At 46.4% G+C, this 21,765-nt stretch overlaps 1 protein-coding gene across 2 annotated transcripts in view; it reads left to right on the forward strand.

The window, feature by feature from the left end:
* Nucleotides 1-21,765, forward strand: part of LOC138300602 (heparan-alpha-glucosaminide N-acetyltransferase-like) — a 1,159,463-nt gene that overhangs the window by 688,006 nt on the left and 449,692 nt on the right. The window lies entirely within an intron of this gene.

Genomic DNA, 21,765 nt, shown 5'->3' on the forward strand with positions numbered 1-21,765 from the left:
TGGCAACTGCTTTGTAGCAGGAAATCATATGAGACAGCTTTGATGGGAGTAGGCAGTGACTACCACTGACTGCTCCCACTGACACATTCCCAACCGGTAAATAGTATTGTTCAGAAGCAGCATTTGTCCCCTAAAAAACACAGGGTGATCTTAAAAATGTTTCCTATTGGGGAAAGAAAAAGCAAAGAATGGTTGTCTACTGTCCCTTGCACAACAATGTCCCTGCATATGCATCCATGAGAGGGTATATGAGTAAATTTGGTCACAACAAGATTATGACCAAACCAAGTAGATTGTGTTGTCTCTCAATTAGACACAAACAGCCTGCCTTTGTTGGCATAAAAGTGACAAATATAAAAAAAAATCCGAGGCCACTCCTACCTTCTCCCTCTATGGGTCTTTCATTGAACTATTTTCCATCTGTCTTTTTGCTGCAATCCATTCTTGATCTCATTAAAAGCTCTACAACAAACCACATATTCAAGGGGCAATGCTCTCTACCTTCATCTGCATACAGCTCACACCCACAACCAGATCGACCAGCCCCCCCATCCTTTTTATAGATTTTTCATCAGAAATCACCCATTACAGACAAACCTAAAAAATCCAAATGCCAACCAGGACCTTCAAATCCCTTTCTGTAGTCCTACTCCAACAAGACCTCATCACCAAACTCAGCTGAACATTGAGGTTAGCACCATACTTGACACCATTTACAAGGCCAAAAACCAAAGATCAAGTCCTATCAATCAGAATGAACATCAAACTATTCCGGGCTTCTGCCGCTCACTCTATAAAGGAATCTTTAGTCATCAACACAATGTGCATAGATAACACCAAAAAGACCAGATGAAAGATTGGCATTCCCCACAAGCTCCGATCCATTCCTTTACCTGACTCTATTAGATGAAACACATTCCATGCCCTAACAGTTAGAGCTGTCTCAAACATCCTTACTGTACGTAAAGCAAAAACATACGAGGGTGATATCCTCCCGTCCTTCTCACGAGTCAAGATCGGGGCCAAAAACACGGTCAGTAGCCCCTTGGGCAGACCGAGAGGAGGAGCGATTGGCCTGCCGGGACTCCCGAAGCAGCAGCAGCAGCAGCAGCAGCAGCTTGGGACTCGAGAATTGAGTTTGGCTATTTCCTCTTCTACTACCCGGGCTGTTGGCCCCCCGAGAGGGGAGACAGGGGTTGAGAATACCCAGACAGCCGCCAGGATGGACCGCAAAAGTGTCAGTCGACCTGCAACACTTCCGCTGAGGCCAAGGCAACTAGGTCAACAAGAAGTGGTTAAGCGGTCCTTTACCCTTTTGCCAGGTGCTGATTACACTGGAATTGATCCCTGGGCAGGTCACACGTGAGTGCGGTCCACATAAAGAGACATCTGCTGCTGCTGAAACAGTAGCCAACACTGTGAAATATGCAGGGTGGCTTTTCCACTCACACCCATTCTGTCCTGCTGAGGGAGCCTCGGAGGGGAGAGGACCCTTCAGGCACTAGATAATGACAGTCTACTCTTTGCTGGGACACACAGAGGGGAGAACTGCGCAAGCAGCAGACTCTAGTAGCACAGCGCAGAGCTGCTTCCTTCACCTGCTACTCCCCTTCAGGCTCACAAATGGCAGATTGCTGCTACCGTGCTCCAGGAGGCAGGTGACATCAGGAGCAGTGGCCTAGGGAGATAGCCCATGTTGTGATGTGGCACTAGACACAGTGAGCATTGACCCAGCCCTGCCCCACAGCAATGGTAACTTATCAGCCTGGAGCACGGATTGAAAGATGTGTGGGTGCCCAAGGCAGTGAATAATCATATCGAATGTAGGACTGCCGACATAGTGAAGGACAAGGCTGTGGGAGGTCAGGGGTGAATAGACAAATACATCAAACCAGTGACAAATGCTCGCATGTAGGAGGGAGGGTACAGGACATCCCCATCAGCAACAGGAAGAGATGGTTTCCCCGGCTGCAATACTCCAAGCAATCAAAGATACTCACAAAGACTTGACCGACAAGACTGGCAAAGTGGAGGGAAGGTCTCCCCCCTTCACCAAGATTTGCACAACTTATCAAGGCAAACTAAAGAGGTGGCGGGTGCATTTCCTTCCTGAAAGATGTGGCAAGCACCACTAGCAAAGAGTTTAAAAGACTGCAGGAGCTGACAACATTTCTATAACACAATATTGGGAATGCAGAAGGCCAAACATACACAAATACCCTGCAATTGGTGGGACTGCCTGAGGGTTCAGAAGGACAATAACTGGAGAGATTACTAACTGACTGGTTTAAATCATGAATTCTAGACAGAGCGCTGTCCCCAGGCATTAATCTAGAGAAGATCTACTGGAGGCTAGCCCCACGACCACCTCCCATCTGTATGCTCAAGTATGTGTACAGAGATGTCATAATGTAGTACAATAATATGCTATTCACAGAATATATAGGTGAACAGCAGCTTATGTATAAATCCTTCTTGTAGGGGAAAAAGAAACTCAGCCATGAACATTCAATATGCGCTGATCTACCCAGCCAAACTCAAAGTACTGTATCTGAGGGAAACTATGTTTTTTGAAACCCAGAAGATTCCTGTGATTGGGTGGCGGAGAGAAACCAGCTGACATGACAAACAGTGGAGCTGATGATGACCTGGAGGACTAAGGGGGACGGATGGACCACCCCAGGAGAGTCAGAAGCTGGAGAAGGCATAACAGGGAGAGATACTGCCGGCAAGAACTGTCACCCAAGCAAGGGTAGGGAATATCAACATCAACTGGATCCTACAATGGATCAGGTGGACTCGCAGGGGGCTCCACCTCCAGCTACCCACTGAGGGACATGATACCTCTCCCACCCCTATTCGCTTGGCTGAAAATGTCTTCACATGCTGCTGATTGGGGACTCGCTGCTCCTGTAATGCAAGGCCGTCACTGGGACAATTGACCCCGCTACATTAGACATGGGTATTTGTTTCCCTAGCTCAGTCCTGGTAGTGTGGCACAGAGTAAATGGGCTTTACTGGAGAAACATGTGTTAAGTATTTCAGAGTCCCAACATGGGTGATAAGTAATTGACATGACTCAAAAGAAATCTGACACCAATTTATAAAAATGGATCAGATTTTTATACAATTTTAGACACCAAAATGAAGACAATTGGATGAGCATAACCAGAGGTATAGATTTGTAAAGGAAAAATAAACCAGTGCATTTAAAAGTTGCAAAGCAATAACATTCCAGTCAATGGGAAAATGCACTAGTGACAGTCGGTCACTTGCAGGTCGTGTTTACTGGAAACCCACTGAGGATAAAGGTGATGCGAGTCCCATGATTAGGCTCTGACAATCAGTTGAATCTTACCAGGCTCATAGGTCGCCGGTGCAGAGCTGTCCTGGCTGACCCTGATGCTGAACGCAGGAGCCGTGAGTGCTGCTTTTGCTGCTTGGATGGCGCTGGTGATAAAGAGGATGCAAAATCTTTACAACAAGGCCCCTGAGGTGGAGGTTTTAAGATGTTGTGGGGTTCCCTAGAGGCACAGCATCGAACAAAGACAGTGGTAGCCCGACTGGGCACGAACACATCTTTGTAGTAGTAAACACATCTTTTGGTTGCTTCGACATCCTGGAGTCTGGGGGGAAATGTGGTCACCTGAAACTTTCTGGAGGTCAGAACTACCTCTAGACTATTTGCTTTTGGGCAATCCCTCAGTAGGCCAGGTGATCCTTTGTTTTTGGGACTGCGATTTACTTGCAGGGTTGCAGACTAGTAAGTCTACTCCAAGGCAGATCTGAGCTGCCTTTGGCTTGCAGTTTGGCTCTTCTTTCCTTGGAGCCTGTGTCTGGTCCAGGATGGGTTGTAGTTGTGCAGTTGCAGTATGGTTGCCACAGGAAAGAATATCGCGACTATGCGTTGTGCAGGTCCTGACGACACAGTCATAGGTTTCCTTGTCGTCCTTTGTAGAAGGTTTATCATATCTGAAGTTCTGGTGCCAGGTGTGCCTCTTAAAACCTAGATTTAGGGGCTTTAGAGGTGTGGGTGCTGGTAGACAATAAGCTACTAGTCCCAGCGCGTAATGCTCCCCTGAGGTGATCACATCTAGGGATGTGTGAGACCTTTTCTACCCAGAACTCTCTTTTCTACCACTTCTCGGCTGTACAGACAAGTGAGCCCACCTTAGGGGTGTGGCTAGCCTTCTGGGGTGTATGCCTCCTGGCTGCCTAATTTTCCTACCAGTGCAGGTGCAAATGTGCAGGGGGGCAGGGGCTGGCTTTGTCCTCTTCTGGGAGGTAGCATGCTTGCATATCAGAGGCAGTGTAGGCTTTGAAACTCACTACCTTGATGTGCCACTTCACTAGCCATCCTGTCAGGGAGGGTGGTGACACCTGCGGCCCAGTCTGGCCTTTGCTTCTGATTCCTGGGAGTGTTCACACCTCCTGGCAGGGGGTCAGATTCTTGTTGCAGTTGCAGCAGCTGCAGACTGCCAGCCAGAGCACAGGAAAGGCTGAAGCAACCAGGTAGGAAACCTCTCAGGTAGCCACCTGGGTGCATGGCAGCTTAAATCTGACTTTAGAAAAAGGTCGGATTTGATGAGACAAGTTGTTTGATACCAAACATGACACTTTTAAAGGGGGAACATAATGGAGCTGACATCCTCAGGATGCCCAGGTGTCAGCCCATTTTAGCATATAGCCCCCTTGATCAGGTATAGTAGCCCTTAAGAGAAAGAAGCTACTATATGGCCATATAAGCTTTCAATTATAATGCAGCCTGCCTTCTGGAGGCCTACCTTAGGGGTGACTGGCATATATTAAAAATAGTGCTTTGACCTTGCCACACATGGTAGGGCATAGTCGAGTCTGAGCAGTGGCATTGCTCTTCCAGTGTGCAATGTCATGATTGCTGTCATTTTTTGGGTCACTCAGGGTGGCACAATGAGTGGTTTAGGCCCTGGTGGCCCCTTTCACTTCTACGCCCTGTGTACCTCTTACCAGGGACTTATAAGGAGGTTAAAGTCTTTACCAATTGGAGTTACCAATTGAAATGCATCATATTAAAGGAGAAAGCACTAGCACTGGGGTCTGGTTAGCAGGCTCCAGTACACTTTCAGAGCTATAACCATGGGAGAAAAACGTTTGGGGTGACCATACAAAAAGGGCACCTTTGACTTCTTGGGTGATAGATGGTTCCAGGATTGAAGTGTTGGGTGGCGGGTAGAGTGGTGTTTGGTTGAGGTTCATATGTTTTATTATTGCATCTAGAACACACCACACACAGTAAATATCCCCCAGATACCAGATACACACAACTGACTATTCACCATGACCACTGTAGATGGAGATACATACTATGAGATTATGTCTTAGAATGTGACTGGTCTGTTCTTTAAAGTCAAGTGGAATGTAGTCCTACATCAAGCATGAGAGCTGGCTTGGGGAGGCCTCTTGCAATAAGGGACACAACTGCTCAAGGAAAGATGCACCTTCCTAGCACGGCATCACTTGAACTATGTGTATCATAGTGGGTTCACCAGAGGTACCCTGTTACACAACAAATCTGACCCTGGTGGTCACAGAGGTCTTCCCAGTCAAATTGGGAAGATACATAGTGGTAACAGATTCTCTACACAGAAGACTATATACAGTGGTCAATATATATGTCCCCCTAACCTTGTGGGCAGCCACAATGACAGAATTGATTAAAGTTATTGCTGCAGGCCCGGAAGAGGAGCTCAAAGTCAATGGTGACTTCAATGACATCATGCACTTACACATAGACACATGAGACAGTTCTGGGGTGACACTTGACCCTGGCATCATGAACAGAGTGCCCCAGTCTTTGCTACAGTTGGAGAATTCCTAACCCAACCGCACAGGAATACACTCATTATTCTTATCCCCATAAGTCACATTCAGGCCTAGATTACTTCATCCTCCCTCCAGCCGAGATCTTAAAGATGTTCGGGACAAGATTCAGCCCAGGCTACTATCCTACCACTCACCTACTGAAATTGTCATGGGGCTGAGGTCTTTCAAACAGAACACATACTGGGCCTTGCATTCTGGGTGGCTGAAGGATATCAAGTTCCAGGAGTATGTGCAAGAGAAAATAGATTTCTACTTTGAGGTTGGGGTGGGCAGAGTTTTTGAAGTAGTGCTCCGTAGAATACTGCAAAGTTCCCGAAAAACTCTGTTAACCTCCATGGAGTTCTGCGTGCAGGCGGAGTATTGCTCGGCCACCTAATTTCTTGCTTGAACCCTCCCATCTCCCTTGTACACCGTTGTGGTATGCAACAAGCCACGCAAACAGGATTTCAAATTTAAAGTAAACCTCCCTCATGCACCACATATGGTGCAGGTCGGTCCCTTAGCATATGGGTGATAAGATCCTCGACATCTGAATCTTCCTCAATGATCGGAGCCCTTTTCGCCTTTTTACTGCCAGATGAACTCTTATCACTTTTGCTATTTTCATCTTTCCCGTCATCTCGTCTTCCACCGTGATAGCAGGAAACAACTTAACATCCTGCAAGGTTGCTGTCCTCCACTTCTTCTGTTCCCAATCCCATTTTGCTTCTGCTAGAGACTTCTTTACTCTCCTTATTCTCCTCTGAAACTTTATTTCCTGCTGGTGTCCTGCTATCAGTTCCAAAACTGCTAATGCCTCAAACTGTGCAGGCCTCAGAAGGGGTTTTGTTTCATACAACACCATCCATCACTGATCTAATATTCTCAAATTAAATGTTCCATGCTCAGGAAACCTTAAAGCTCCTTGCTTCTCTGTCAATTTACACCATTGTTTTAGCCAAAGACACGGCGCGACACCTCGCTCCTCCATCACAATATAAGCCGGAGAATTTCCCGGTGGGGTAGGCTCCCCCACAGTCACTTTAATGTATGCATCTCCCTTCAGGGCACTCTTGAACGCTTTGAAGAATTTAATCTTGTTCACTTTTTAGATATTGAAATAAAATCAGGAAATGACTTTTAATCCCAAGATTCCCTTCACCCACATTCTCAACCAATTGCCTCTTACAGGTGGGTGCCAATCCGTGCATGACCGTTCTCACTAACCAACCTATCCCAGCGCGGCTCCAAAGACGTCACACCCACACACACTGCGGCTAACAAAGTCTTGCGGCTCGTCCTCCTAAACTTCAATTCACACAAAGCTAATGCAAATGTTTGTGAGCACTAACCAAACCAATAACGAAAACAAATCTGCTGGTTTACTACAGGAAGGTAACACAATAGCTTCAGAGAACTTATGGATTTTCACTGATGGCACATTCACTCATGCGGCTATTCCTCTTTCACAGTCTCCCACATTTGCAAGCAAAATTTGACCCGCAAATTTTACACCCAACTGATCAATGGGTCTGTCCTGGTGCATATAGGACTCACCAAATCTCAGTCGAAAATTTCTCCTGTTCACTTTAACTCTCACATCGACTTGTTGACCATGCCCAATCAACCTACTAAACCAGCCAGATTACAACAAAAAACCAAGTGTCTTCTACACTTATCAATATACTCTGGAGTCTTAGACCACACAGGGTCCGTACATCAACAACCACATGGACTATTTTTTAGCACAAAGCGCCACACACATATGAAGTTCGACGACTTCCCTACTCTCATACTGCGGAGTACTCACACTCCTACTAAATTTCAACTGGAGTATGCAGACTCCTTATTTTCCCTCACATACGTCACAATTTACCTGCGATTTGCAGAAGCTGTGCAAGTGCAACCTATCCCTTTCACTCTATCACTAGAACGCCGAGAACATACCCAACTCTACCTGCAGGATCCAGGATCAGGGAAAGTCATTTCTGGGCTTAAAGGGACATCTTCTTTGCTACAATTGCCATTTCAGAAAACAAAATTCAAATCTCCAATAATGAAATAACAAATTAACCTTAAACTACCATCATAACCACCTAACTAGTTCTCCAAGGAAACTAACCATCAAGCTGCTACCAAAAACTGTTAGTGCGCCTGATCCTTAATAATTAAACTTACAAGGGGACGCGCATAGGTCGATGAACCTTTTGATTCGCATGGAGTATCCTAGCTAGGGTATGGTTGGTACTCTAATGATCAATACACAATTCAATAGACATTAGTCATCATCAGCAATGAGTCAAAAGAACATAACACCACATGACCCTCCAGTCATGAATAACCACAACTTGTTAAACGTTTTAGTGCTTTTATTTCCCTACTTGTTACAATACTAAGTCATAAGATTAATTCAGAGCAATTCAAATCAAATCAAAAGGATTCCCTATTTGTTAATATAAGGTGCCAAAAATATAATCTAGCCAAAACTTGCATCAAAACATATTCTAATGCATTAGTAAAATTCAATAGAAAGATCAAGGGTAATAAGTCTTCCCTATTCATAAATTTCAGCAAAACAGTCCGCCAATCATTTGTCTCTATGTCTGTCAGTCGTCATATAAGGAAAACCCTCATCTAGTCCAGATTATCATCAGCATGTGGGACTTCATGCAAAAACAATTTAGAACAAGAATTTTTGGAATAACCATCTAGCTAAGAAAACTATTAGACAGTGCAGTTTGTACCTAGAAAGAAAAGGCATAAAGTTAAATTCAGTCACATTATCATATCTACCTTTCCTCGGTATGGATCAGCAACAGAGTCAGTCTTTGTCTTCAGGTCATTAGTCGGTCAGCATCACATCAGACTCACAAAAGTATGAGTTCAATGATAGAATCTCGAATCGCTTTAGTAACATCTAGCATCTGCGTCTGGCCTCTGACATCTCTCTCCATTGGTCTGTCTGTCGTCTCTCTGTCACGTTGTTATATCGAAGTTTCCCAGACTATCCCCCAATTTCCAATTGGTCAATTATTCACAAGTTATGACTCTACCCAGTAGTTGTTCTATTCCAAATCTATGAATTCTAATATTTCACAGTTCTCATGTCGTTGATTGGTCCGCTTTACGATTGTCCTCATCATGCGGCTCGTCAGGTATCGAAAATGTTGCATCTTCTTCTCTAGTCAGTGCCTTCATTGTTCAAGTCCTGGGAAAGTACACTCAGTGCGCTTTACACTCACAATTGTTACAATTCTAGTTCCATCATCTCCTATCCGTCGGTTCACATAGAGGTTTCTGCTAAGCAAATTTTATTAAACAATGTGCAGTTCAAGGTTAGTTCAGTTTGTCAGCACTTTCCATTAAGCACAAAGAAATACAGCTTCTGCGTGAGGCCTGGCAAAACTAGGCCAAGACATTTGCTAAGTTAAGGCCTACCATCATTGCAAAACATAGGTTATATTTCTCAATATGACACATTACTACATTAATTTTATATGTTTTCTATTTTGCATGTACGCTAGTCATTTATTAGTACAGTCGTGAATCCTGCTGGACAATCTCCGAGGTCACAATTTCAAACGTGCACATTCATTTTTAAACGTTAATCATTTTCTAACAAACTCATTATTTGAACACATAAACACTCATTAACAATCTTTAATTAAGTCATTTTGCGTTAACAGGCTATAAAATTGTACCTTAGACTTCACCTTGACTGACGACTACGGGATCTTTCTTGACTTGACGAGGACTTACTTCCCAACATCTGCTTCATTCAAAGAAAAAAAAGAATTCTGTTGCACTCTTTTTCTTTCTTGGTAGGGTGCACTTTAATCTTTATACCTTAGCGAGCATGTAACAGTATTTTCCAATGCTCGATACAGTGCGCGCTTTATAAAATTGTTGCTCAAACTTACCAACAGTGTCTTGCTTGTCATAAAAAGTGTGTGTGATGACTTTGCTTGGGCTGAAGAAGAGTGCATAGGGTGTCCCTCGCTCCCTGTTCAAATTCCATGGAGCCTGCTGTCTGCGGCGCATGAGAGCGCACATCAGATGAACTTGTTGTGTGCTACATAGGATCGTGACAGGCTTTGCCATAGCAACGCAGTGTTGATGTGCTGCTGATCAACATGGGACACTCGGGTGGGCGGGCGCAGTAAAATGCCACTGAACTCAGAGTAGCAAAAACTCCAAACTCCTCTGAAGGAGCAGAGTTTACTGCCCACCCTTGGTTTGAGGTTACCTCCACCCCAAATACATCACTCAATACACTCTGGGAGGCCATGGAAGCAGTAATCAAGGGGAAAATAATTGACTACATAGTCAGCAGGAAGAAAGACAAAGAGTAGCAAAAAGTTGGGGATTTGGAATGCCTCCTGATTCAAACAGAAGAGGAAGAAAACCTCCCCTCCTAGAAGTGGCCAGACAGGCCCTTAAGCAAAAAGAAATAGGACAGCTATGCAAAACTGGCGTGAATTTGAAAACGGAACCACAGGCTTTGCCCTATTTGAATGCCTCCCCAGTTAATACCCCAAGAATAGCTGGTGCTTAGGTGCCCGCATTGCTATATGTGGAAGAAGCAGTTTTATTGGCCCGGACCCCCAATGCGTTACGGGCACTTGTAGATCGTTTTTGCAAAATTCATGGGCAATCTCGACCTGCTTACTAATTATGGTAAATCCTAGGTCATGGCCTGCGGCCCAGGATGCTCGCATATTAGTAGTCTTACTACACATGGTCAGTCGCTGTATAACACAAAAGACTTCAGCTACTTGGGTGTGGTTTTTAATCGTTTGTGTTCTGGGCAGCCAGGTAGACCAGTTCCAGCATCAAGCTCATTAGGGCAGCCAGTGCTATTTTTAACTTTCCTGGAGCAAGAGGAAAGGGGACTATTACACCCCTGCTAAAGGTGTACAATGCACAATGCGATTCTGCCGCAATGTATGGGTCTGTGATCTGGGGGCTATCCGGGGGCTATCATAACAGTTCTGGAGTCCTACGTGAAGAAAATCATACACTTCAGAGGCTTCTGCCGCCATCTGCTTCTACTTACATCGTCCAAGCAGAACTTAAACAGCGGCACATAAAGGACACAGTTCAGCTGGCCCCACTATTACTATGGGTTAGAATGTTGGGTCAATCAGACAGCACAGTTTTGCAGGGATGTCATTCAGGACTGTCTGAGACTGGACAGAGGGAGTGCCGTTCCATGGCTGAGCTATAGCACCAAAATGTTTAAGGCGTTAGGGTTGTATTCCTTACACGTGTCACTGTCGAGCAATAGGAAGGAAGGAAGACAAACTCAGGGTAAACACAGCTGAATGGCCTTTCTTGCAAGCCATTCTGAAAAGAATACATTTTGGGCCTACCTTCTGTGCTTACATGAAGTTACTATATACTGAACACTGGCCAGAGTTCACGTCAATTGTATCCTGAGCAGCCGTCTGGGCTGTCCCCTCTCCTCTCTCCTATTTGCCCTTGTCATGGAAACCCTGGCTGAAACGATCAGGAGGGATACCCAAGTATGGGGCCTGAGGTGGGGTGTGGACCTGGAGGACCGACTCTCTCTGTAAACGAATGACGCCCTACTACCCAGAATGATGTTCTAGATACTTCATGGGTGACCAGTAACACTCCATTAATCTATGGATTGATTGATTGAACACCTACTTCAATCGATTCCAGGATTGATACATACGCTGGAGGTATAGGATGGGGCAGCTGCCATGAGAGTAAACTGGAGCAAGTTAGCTATTATCTCAGTAGTGGACGCTCCCCTAGAGTTGCGGCCAGAATTTCAGAATATTAGATTTGTAACGGGGGCTTTTAAATTCCTAGGGATGTATATAACCAGGGGCCTAGGGGCGGCATCGAACAAAATATCTTACTTCCTGCTCAGGAAAATCAAGGGACATTTGGAAAGATTGTGCACCCCCCCCCCTCAATATGATGGGGCATATAGCCCTTATTAAAACAGTGGCACTTCCACAACTGCTCTGCGTACTGAAAAAATAACTTTTCGACACACTGGTTCACAGATGTGCAGTCAAACATCAATACCTATGTTTGGGCAGAGTCTCCTAACGGAAGTGCATACAATCCTCCTATGACAGATGCTTGGGGACGGTGGCTGAAAGAAATGGGGGTTCTGGTTGGCTAGGAGTATGCACCTCAGCCAGGCAGAATCCACCACTCTAGTCAGGGCAAATAAGTTACACACTAAAGATAACCTATGCTCACCCCCTTAGCTTGACACAGAGCAGTCAAGCTTATGACCAGTGGTAATGTGTAAAGCATTTGCACACACACACACCAGAGACACAATAAATACACCACAAATGGGACTCCATACATTATTATATGCAACTAAACTGCATTGCATATATACCATAGAGCAGTGGTTTCCAACCTGTGGTCCGGGGACCCCTGGGGGTCCGCGAAGCCTTCTCAGAGGATCCGCGAGAGCCTAGAAACTTAAAAAATATGAACAAATATTTACAAATTAGGTCCCCAGCTTCCAGTAATGACTCAGGCGGGGGTCCCCGGATTCCCATGATGATTCAGTGGGGGTCCCTGGGTTCCATTAATGTTAAAGTGGGGGTCCACAGAAATCAAAAGGTTGGAAACCACTGCCATAGAGCAATACCTACTACTTTGCAAACTAGGCAATTGTCAAACCATCACATTGTAAAAAAAAAGAAACATTTCCACGTTGTACGTGTCATGAAAGTACACCCTCCCAATGCATACTTGGCAGGTCATGAGATGTACTTGTTGTCCTGACAGAAAAAAATAACATACATCATAACATCAGCTCGTGAAGTGCAGTATAAACACTGAGGGCAGTGTAGAAATGTGGAATATAAAGCAAACACCCAAGAACACCTCCCACCCGAAGGTCACAGCGCATATGCGCTTTATTTATAGATTATACAGTAAATCACAGCCCACCACATTGGGCCCAGGAGCTCCTGCTGTCCAACCTCCATAAATACTGTAATGGAGGGCTCGGCAGGATTGCGACCTCCGTTGAGGATTCCTTCCCGTCCTCAAGCCATGTCGGGGATGCCTCCCCAACAGGAATACCACGAGTATGAGGGGAGGGCACTCATACCTTCCTTGTCGGCAGGGAAACCTCACTAGATCCCCCGCATGCAAATCACCAGAGACAGCCACCCCCGTCTTCGCAATACAGCTGCCGACATCGACAGCCTTCCCACAAGCTGCCCTTAAAAAGTAGCGCATCCGGAGCCCTCCTGCACCGCTGCTGTGGACTCCACAAAACTGTCTTCCTGCAGCGCGGGGAGCAGAGGTGAATCTCCAGGATGCCTGAAGGTGGACCTTGTCACGATGGGTACCATTGTGATCTTTAGACCTAAAGGGTAGTCGCCCATGAACATTTGGGTGTCTAGTGCTACTCTTCTCCCCTCAACGGCTTCGTCTCAGCCCCACAGCACTTTAGGGCTAAAACAATAATGGCTCTCAGCTGGGGCTGATGACCAAACCCTAAAGCCTGGGCAGATTCTCTGGCATGCTCAGTGTGATGCGATCGCTTCACTGAGCCCAGAGTAGGCCTACTGGACGCTGGGACGTGGAGCTCCTCACAGCTCCCACCATGCACTAATTGAGGTGAAGACAAGGGGTGAGGGTGATCGGCGTCCCCACACGCACTTCAGACAAGGGCCTCACACATCCTGGTGTTGTTGGAAACAGAGAGGGGGACACACCACCCAGCCGTTAGAGAATAACTGGGGAACACAGAGATGCAGGGAACTAACAGCACACCAGCACATCAAGCGACAGGTCAGCACAACAAGCAAGTCTGATGGCAGTTCTGGCAGCATAACGGTCCATTCTGGCAGTGTGCAGTCTGTAGAACGAGCAGTGTCGTGTTGCAAGTCCATGCAGTGTCTAAAAACATGGGGTACAACCCTTGTATTTATACTCAAGAGTCTTTGCTCTAGGAGGCACTTCAAAAGATCTTTAGAAGTGTACAACACCCCCTTTGAACCCCAGCCCTGGCTCCAGACATCAGTAGGGGGTAAACAAGCCCTTTGTGTGTGGGCAGGACACAGCCTATAAAAATGTAAGTGCGCCACACCTCCCTCTCTCCCAGCCCAAGAAGACCATTCTGTAAGCCAATATAATTCTGTAACACCTCCACCCTCAATGAGTGATGGCTGTCAAAAGGGTATGCACAACGCCCAGCTGTCACTCTGCACCAGACGTGGACTGTAGTCTTCTTTACAAGGGACTTCCAGGTAAATTAATGGAGCCAAATAGTTGTAAGCCAATCATACCAAGGTTTAGGGGAGAGAGCACATGCTCCTTAGTACTGATTGGCCATGGTAAAGTGCCCAGAGTCCTAAAGGCAACAAAAAGAGAGTCAGAAAAATAGGAGGAGAAAGACAAAAGGTTTAGTGATAACCCTGCAAAAAGGGCTATTTCCAACAGTGGACCTGGAACTGTACTATGAGGCGGCTCAGATGCTCTTGATTAATGAATGGATATTTGGAGGTGGGGAATACCAGGTCATGAAAATGTAACATGCTGCTCGAACCTGAAATACCTCATGATCCTGGACGTATGGGGAGGCACTTCCGCCAGAACTGCCAGCACTCACGAGTATCCATATTATCAGCTGGAGAGAGGCACTGCATTGGGTGATCTGGCTCAAGGTGGTCAAAAAGCGAGTCACCGCTGTGGATGGGTTCATGGCTGGCTAGAACATCGGAGTAAGAAAGTGCCCTTGTTGGCATGGTTACCCCCCTCACTTTTTGCCTGACATTGATGCCAACTTGACTGAGAGTGTGCTGCGATGCTGCTAACCAAGATCCAGCATCAGTGTTCGTTCCCAAAAACTGTACCATTGTTCCCACAATTTGCACACCCCGGGCACCCAGCTAAGTCCCTTGTAAAAGGTAACCATGGTACCAAGGGTCCAGTGGCAAGGAAAGGTCCCCAAGGGCTACAGTATGTGTTATGCCACCCTGGGGGGTCCCTCACCAAGCACATGCACACTGCCATTCCAGCCTGTGTGTACTGGTGGGAGAAAATGACAAAGTCGACATGCACCCCTCGCAGGGTGCAATGCCCACCAACCAATGCCTGTGGCATAGGTAAGTCACTCCTCTAGCAGGCCTTACAGCCCTAATGCAGGGTGCACTATACCGCAGGCGAAGCCATAGCTGCATGAGCAATATGCCCCTACAGTGTCTAAGTCCATTCTTAGACATTGTAAGTGCAGAATGGGCACATTGAGTATATGGGCTGGAAGTTTGTCATTACGAACTCCACAGCTCCATAATGGCTTCAATGAATACTGGGAAGTTTGGTATCAAACTTCTCAGGACAATAAACCCACTGATGCCAGTGTTGGATTTATTGAAAAAATCACCCAAAGGGCATCTTAGAGATACCTCCTGTATGTTAGCCTAACTGCTAGTGCAGGACTGACCAGTCTGTGCCAGCATGCTACTTTTAGCAGGGACGGCTCCTCCATGAAGCTAGAGGAGCGCCACCCTCCCCCCAGCAGCGACAGCTGCAAAACGTTTACCAATCGACGATAATGAACTGTGTTTATTATCATTGTTTGGTAAAAGGGTGGGGCACAGGGGTGACGAGTAGTGCGCTCAAAGCGCATGTGTGTTTGTTAGGCCGTCTCAGGTCAGCCAAACACACTTGTGCTGTAGGCTTTCTCCAGCCCAGCAACCCTGCACAGGCTCCCAGTCTGCCAGGAAGGGTCCTGGTTGGGCGCTCCCAGCCCATCCTGACGCTGCTTTAAGCAGAGTTGGGATTGGCTGCAGGGCAGGCTGGGAGTCTGTGCCTGCAGCGAGGAGAAGCAGGAGCAGAGCAGCGCGCTACATTAAGTGTCTTTTTTATTTTTATTTTTAATTTTGTTTTAATTGTGCCCCCTCCTCCGTGTGCCGTACCACCCCTTCTACTTGCCACGAGCTGCTCATGACTTTCAGACGAGTTTCCGACCACATTTGATGAGCGCGTTTGTGCTCTCTTTGGCCAGAAACAAAGCCTGCTCTGGGTTGAGGTGCTTCACACCTCCCCCCTGCAGGAACTGTAACACCAGATGGTGATCCTCAAAGACTCAGACCTCCTTTTACAGTGCCACAGGGCACTCACGGCCAGTGGAGATCCCCATCCCTGGGACAAAGCCCCACTTTTGGCAGCAAGTCCGGTGGGGAAATTCAGGAAAACAAGGAGGAGTGACGACCTCAGCTGGGACCACCCCAGAGTGTCCAGAGCTGAGGTGATCCCTTCCTTGCAAAATCCTCCGTCTTGGTTTGGAAGACAGGGATCAATAGGGTTAGGTCTGTATCCCCCTCCCAAAAGGGAGTGGACACAGGAAAGGTGTGGCACCCTCAGGGACAGAAGCCATTGGCTACTGCCCTCTGACCCCAGTAATGCCCCTAAATCCAGGATTTAAGAGCCCCCCTGAACCTAGCTCATCAGATTCCTGGCAACCTCACAAGAAGAAGGAAGAAAGAAGAAGGACTGCTAAGCTGTCCCCCAGCAGAGAAGAGTGAAGACACACACTGACTTGGCCCCAGCTCTCCTGGCCTGTCTCCAGCTTCTAAAGCCCTGCTAATAGAAGGTGACGCAGCCTGCAGGACCAGCGACCTCTGAAAAGCCTCTAGAGGACTGCCTGCACCAAAGAGAACCAAGAACTCCCATGGACAGCGGCCCTGTCCAAGAAGAATCTCCATCCAAGGACTCCAGAAACGCCCTGGATCTGCTAGTCCTGCCCACCTTGCACCCGATACCCACGGCCCGTGTCCAGGTGGCCCAACCAACTAGAACTGGTTTCCAGGCAATTCTGAGCAAGTGTCCACCCTGGCCAACGCGAAGGCGTCTGCAGCCTGAATCCGGAGGGCCCCCTGACTGCAACAGAACCGGACGAAGATTCCCTATGCCAAAAGGTACCCCTGCACCCGCAGCCCCCTAGCCTGGGGGAAACTGATCTTCAGTGCAACAACGTCCATGGCGGCCCTCCTCCTTGCCCAGCCTTTGATTTCCCAGAACCAACCCCCTGGACTGCATTTGCAGCATCATCGTGACCCCCGGTGCCCCACTATAGGAAAGCATTGGTAGCGTGGCGCTTTGTTTGCACTCTGCACCCGACCGCCCTGTTTGGTGCTGACCTGTGACTCCCCCCTCCTCGGTGCTCCTCTAAACCCCCCAGGTCTGCCCTCCAAAGACGCAGGTACTTACCTGCAAGCAGGCCTAATTCTGAGTGCCTCCAGGCTCCATAGGAGCTCATGTTAAATCAACCTCAACTTTGAACTCTGCACCTGGCCGGTACCATGTTGCTGGTTGTGGCTGTTTGGGGTTAACTTGAACCCCAACCTGTGGACATCCTAAACCCCAGAGACTGGAACTGCAAGTCTTGTACTTACCTCAAAACTGTGCTAATGTTTTTTTCCTCCTGAAACTGTTTCTGAAAATTGCACACTGTCAACTTTTAAAGATTATTGCTATTTTGTAAGTATGGCATAACTTGCATAATTTGCCAATTTGAAACAAAGTGGTATTGATATATCTGTTGGATACTTACTTGCAAATGTACTTACCTGCAACTTGAATCTTGTGGTTCTAGAAATAAAGTGACAAAATATATTTTTTGCGAAATAAAAACCATCGGCCTGAGTTAGGCATTGAGTGTGTGCTTCACTTATTGACTGTGTGTGTACAACAAATGCTTTGCACTGCCCTCTAAAAAGCCTAATTTCTCGACCACACTACCACACAAGAGACTATTAGTATTATCTACTTTAGCCTCTGTTAAGCCTCTGGGGAACGCCTGGACTCTGTGCACACTATATCTCATTTTGATATAGTATATACAGAGCTAGCTTCCTACAACAGGATTTCCAAGGTTTCTAGAAACGGGACAGGCTAATAATCTCCAAAATGGCTGACGTCCGGCAGCCAGATCACATGACGCCATATGAACAAACGACGGCCAAGTATGAGCTGCATAAATCACAATATTTTCCCTACAGCTTTGCCATTCGCCCGGATAAGTACAGATCACGGGCCAAGGTGCTTCTGGACTATGGCCCCTAAGAGGCCAGAATAACTATGTAGGCAATTGAGGGTCAGGGTATCTCCTGCTTGTACCGGTCTTCGGTATGTGGTATCGCGACCTGCTAACTAGAATAAGAGAGCAACAGGAGGTTGACTTGGGGCCTCCTAAGACTAATTCAGTTTAAGTACTTCCACAGAATATACTATGCCCTTGTGGGGATTTACTATATACCCCCTGTGAGGTTGTTGAAAATGGGTCAGGCAGCAGTACCGAATGCCTCTGTTGCAGTAGTGCTAGTGGCACTATAACTCACATAGTATGGGAATGTTGAGTGATTCAGAGATACTGGGGTTCAATATTATGCACACTGGAAGCAGTGATCGGAATCCCAACAGACAGCAACACAAAACTGGCAATCTTGGGAGCGTTTACCAGGTGAGACAGGGAACACTTCCCTTCGAGAGGAGAGCAACTACCATACACTTGAGGTGGGGTGATGGAGCCTTATAGCAATTAGCACACCTATTCACTATGTACTGCAATAGAGTACAGCCAGGGGAAAAGGTAAGCACTAGTGGGATATCATTGTGGTTATGCACAAATGTTATGTTATATTTGAAAAGCACAATAAAGAGAAGTTTAAAAAAAAACAGTGAGTATCTGTAAACATACAAGCAGATGATATACAACCATACTTAAAACTGTCAGCCAACAAATGCTGCAAGATTAAAAACATGCTTCACCCTCATGGAAGCATTAATGTCTTCTGTTTACCTCAGACTGGGACTCAAAGCTAAGACAAAATGTGCTCACCTCTCTAAAGGAACCTCAGATCCCAAAACAAATTTGGTTTTACATCAAGCACTTAGGAGTTTTCACCCCCGCATCCTAACACTGGTAACTTGTTTGTAATAAAGCACTTGGTATTGCAATCCTTTGGACTTCAACTAACCAGTCACTACTCTTAAAATGTAATTATACTCAATTTACTGAATTACAAAAGTGTGGTTATGACCATATCTTAGTAGTACTTACTCACTGTGATCTCTAATTAGTGCATCAATCTACTGATGTAGGTCATTTATATAGTGATTTTCATCCCCAAAGAGTCATCAAAGGAAAGGGATTATTGCAACAAATCACTTCCACACAACCATCTTAACCCCCCAAAAAGGACTATAAAATATCAGTCATCTGCAGTTGTCATAGGAACGTGGAAATATAAAGAGGGAAACATTAAAATAACTTTGAGCTGGGTGATACAGAGAAGCCTTTTCGATTAGCCAAGTGAATTGCCTAATTGAAAAGGTTGAATTGTGAAGATGATTACGATTCCTGGCACTCAAGTTAATGCCATGTTTGACTCACTGCTGGAAACTGATGAAGTTTCCAGATAGCTTCGGTTACATGTTCCCATTCTCCCGAGTTCTGAACCATCAGATTTGCTGTATCCTGTGCAATGTGCAATTGATCAAGTGGAAAAAGAGATACTGTTCTCTCCAAAACGGGAACAGTGAAAAAAGAGCTAGGAGTTTGATAAACATATCGCTGCCAATAATTTCGGCCTAGGTTTTTACTGTTGCTTCGTGACTTAATAATTGAACCATCAAAGGGTGGCAGTTTCTCAGGACATGACCATACCCTTTTCCTTATCTGCACCCTCAGTATTCTGTCATTTAGTTGAAGCAGAATATTTTCCATCTTTGGACCCCCTGAAGGAACAAGACAAGTCTTACCTGGTGCTGGGCCTGGCCCTTTTTGCAGGGTTATCCCCAAACGTTTTGCCTTCTTTCTCTTATTTTTTCTGACCTGTTTTTGTTCGCTTTAGGACTCTGGGCACTTTACTACTGCTAATCAGTGCTTAAGTGCATATGCTCTCTATCTAAAATGTATTGCTGATTCATTTATCCATGATTGGCATGCTTGATTTACTACTACGCCCCTAGTAAAGTGCATTATGTGTGCCCAGGGCCTGCAAAGCAAACACTACTAGTGGGGCTGCAGCGCTGATTGTGCCATCCACATGAGTAGCCCTGTGAACATGTCTCAGACTTGCCACTGCGCAGTGTGTGTGCAGTTTTAAACTGCCATTTTGATATGGCAAGTGCACCTACTGCCAGGCCCAAACTTTCCCTTTTACTTTAGGTAGGTTACCCCTAAGGTAGGCCCAAGGCAGCCCCATTGGCAGGGTGCAGTGTATTTAAAAGATAGGACATGTACTGGTGTGTTTCACATGTCATAATAGCGAAATACTGCTAAATTCATTTTCACCATTGCAAGGCCTATCTCTCTCATAAGGTATCATGGGGATTGCCTTGAAATATATTTTAAGTGTAATTTCCCATTGGGAGCAGATAGCGATGTGGAGTTTGGGGTCTCTGAAATCACAATTTAAAAATACATCTTTTGGCAGAGTTGGTTTTTGGATTGTAAGCTTGAATGTGGCACTTTTAGAAAGTGGGCATTTTCTTGCTTAACCTTTCTGTGCTTCTGCCTGTCTGCTAAATACATGTCTGGGTCAAGATGACGTTTGGGCTGTTTGTGCATTCACTCTAGACAGTCACACAAAGAGAGCTGAGGTGTGCCCTGCATAACCTGAAGGGTCTTCCTAGGCTAGAGTGGTGGGAGGAGATGGCATTTGCACCTCAATAGGGCTGTGTCTGTCCTTACACAAAGCAGTCTCCAATCCCCTGGAGTGTGCCTGGGGACAAGTGCAGCGTCATATGTTCTACAAAGACCTCTCTTTGAAGCTTGCCTACTTCAAAGACAGAAATGGGTATAAGTGCTGGACCTCAGACTCCACAAACTTTGAACACTTCTGGACCAAGGACATTCTGCCAAGAAGAAGAGCTGGATGCTGTAGGAGGGACTGCCACTCTGCCTGTTGCTTTGTTGCGCTGACCTGCTGCTTGCTGCTCCTGTCCTGGTAGTGAGAGGACCAAACTTTGCTTTCTACATCCTGTTTTCCAAGGTTCTCCAAGGGCTTGAACTGAGCTTTCCTCCTGTTAAGATGTCTCAGGGCCATCAAAGGGCCATCAAAGACTTCACCTACCAGCACCTGGGCTCTCTTGCTGAGAACCCTGACTTGCCATGTGGTCTTGTCAGTTCCTGGGCCCTTTGAAGTGAGCTCAGGTGCAACTAAGAACAAACTAAGGACATTGATTCAGGAGCGACTTCAGGACCAGAGCCACTTTCCAACTCCGAGCCGCTGCCTGAACCGTAAACGTGGTCCCTGCTGAGTGCAACGACCATAACCTGCAACACAGGCCCGATGCTGCCGCAGCACCTCTGAAGTCCCGCCACAGTTGGAGTCCCTGCAGCACCTGTGGCCCCGTGGTGTAACTGTGCGACACCACAAAGTTGAAGCCTTGCATCTTGACCTGCTGGATTCATTGACCCCCACCTTGTCATAATGAACCAATGCCTCGCCACCAACAAAGCATCACCTCCCCTGCAACCGTAAAGAACTGATGCCTCATCTCCCAGTAGCAGCAAAAAACTGACGCTGAACGAGCTCCAGCGACACTTCACCTTCCCGACCCGGTGCAACATCTTTGTTTCCTCGTCGTTTTCCAAGGTGATGTACCAGGGGTCCTTGCAACTCTGTGACCGGCCCGCCCTCCCTCACCAGTGGCATTGGACCGTGGGAAGCGACTCCGTCAAGACGCCATGATAGCCCCAGTTGGAGATATTGTGCTTCTAAACGCTATTCTAGGATTTAATCTTTGAAAATGTGTATCTTTACTTGTGTATGTTGGATTATTTGTCATTTTAATCTTGTGTTACTTAGATAAATATTGGCTATTTTTCTAAACTAGTGTGGAGTACTTTTGTGGTGTTTTCCCCTGTGTTACTGTGTGTGTGCAAATACTTTACAC

This window comes from Pleurodeles waltl, chromosome 6, assembly GCF_031143425.1.
Source record: "Pleurodeles waltl isolate 20211129_DDA chromosome 6, aPleWal1.hap1.20221129, whole genome shotgun sequence".
Lineage (NCBI taxonomy): Eukaryota > Metazoa > Chordata > Amphibia > Caudata > Salamandridae > Pleurodeles > Pleurodeles waltl.